General features: G+C 37.2%; 1 long non-coding RNA gene across 1 annotated transcript; it reads left to right on the forward strand.

Annotated features, from left to right (window-relative positions):
• Positions 1-271: 271 nt before the first annotated feature.
• On the forward strand, positions 272-953 carry LOC106321904. Its single transcript, XR_001266168.1, has 3 exons — positions 272-364; positions 451-738; positions 814-953. It is a non-coding gene; the product is annotated as an uncharacterized LOC106321904 (long non-coding RNA).
• Positions 954-1,097: the final 144 nt, after the last annotated feature.

Genomic DNA, 1,097 nt, shown 5'->3' on the forward strand with positions numbered 1-1,097 from the left:
CTGAGTTTTTTTATTTGAGGGTTAACTTCTTAGCTCACAGTTTTTTTTGCTCGCTGGTTGAATACTATACGAGGCTTGCTTAGATCACACCTTTTTCAGTTCACTTGAATGTTTAGAGTGTCTGATGTAAGCTCACTTTGTCTTTAAATTTGGCTTGCTTTGGTTGGCTCAGTAACTGGTTTATTACTTCTGTTCCGATCTAATAAATTCATTATTTTGTTTCTGTGTTTTGAGGTTTGGTCGTGACAAAGGGAAACTGACCCGGAGGATCTCAACGACTTTCAGAAAAAAGTTTGATGCTGCTTATTAGAGTTGGACTGTTGTGCCTCAGGACAAACAAGAGACAATATTTATAGAATTTGCAGTTAAGTCTTTTATCTTCTATATTAAATCTCAACTTTTGTTTAATTTGACTTTTAACATCAACTTTCTCTATGTTTTTTTTTGTAGAAAACTCACACTTGGAGTCAAATATACACTGGTCTTGTCCAGGAAAAATTTGAGAGCATATGTCAGCTACGTATGAAAGACATGGTTAGCATTTGTAGGAGGAAACGAAAGCAACCAATCTGGATCCATGATACTCTGTGGGAAGAAATGACAGCGTATTGGGACACTCCTGCAGCGAAAAAAAAAAGTGACACTGCATCAGTGGCTCGTTTGTCTGAACGGAACGGACTTGGTCCACACAAGCACAACACTGGCCAGAAGTCTTTCCAACAAATCGAATATGAAATGGTAAGCTGTTTTTGCTCCTTTCATAAAAGTTAAACAATCTGTATCATTAACCTTTGCTTTTTTTTACCATTTTAGGTTGAGGAATTGGGCAGACCAGTTTCTCTTGGTGAAGTTTACATCAAGACACATACAAAAAAGGATGGGACCTATGTTGATTTGAAAGCTGAGCAGGTTGCAGAGATATATAAGAAGAACAAAGAAGCCAAGTTGACTGCCCTTGAGGCTGAAAACTCACAGAGTTCAGATGGTGCTTCCAATGATCGACAGCTCTCTATAGAGGAGGATACCGAGATATTTCTTTTTGGTAAGCTTTTTCTTTCAAAAAAAAATTTCTCTTTATACTTCATACTCTTTTCTTC

Source organism: Brassica oleracea, unplaced genomic scaffold (genome assembly GCF_000695525.1).
Source record: "Brassica oleracea var. oleracea cultivar TO1000 unplaced genomic scaffold, BOL UnpScaffold03791, whole genome shotgun sequence".
Taxonomy (NCBI): domain Eukaryota; kingdom Viridiplantae; phylum Streptophyta; class Magnoliopsida; order Brassicales; family Brassicaceae; genus Brassica; species Brassica oleracea.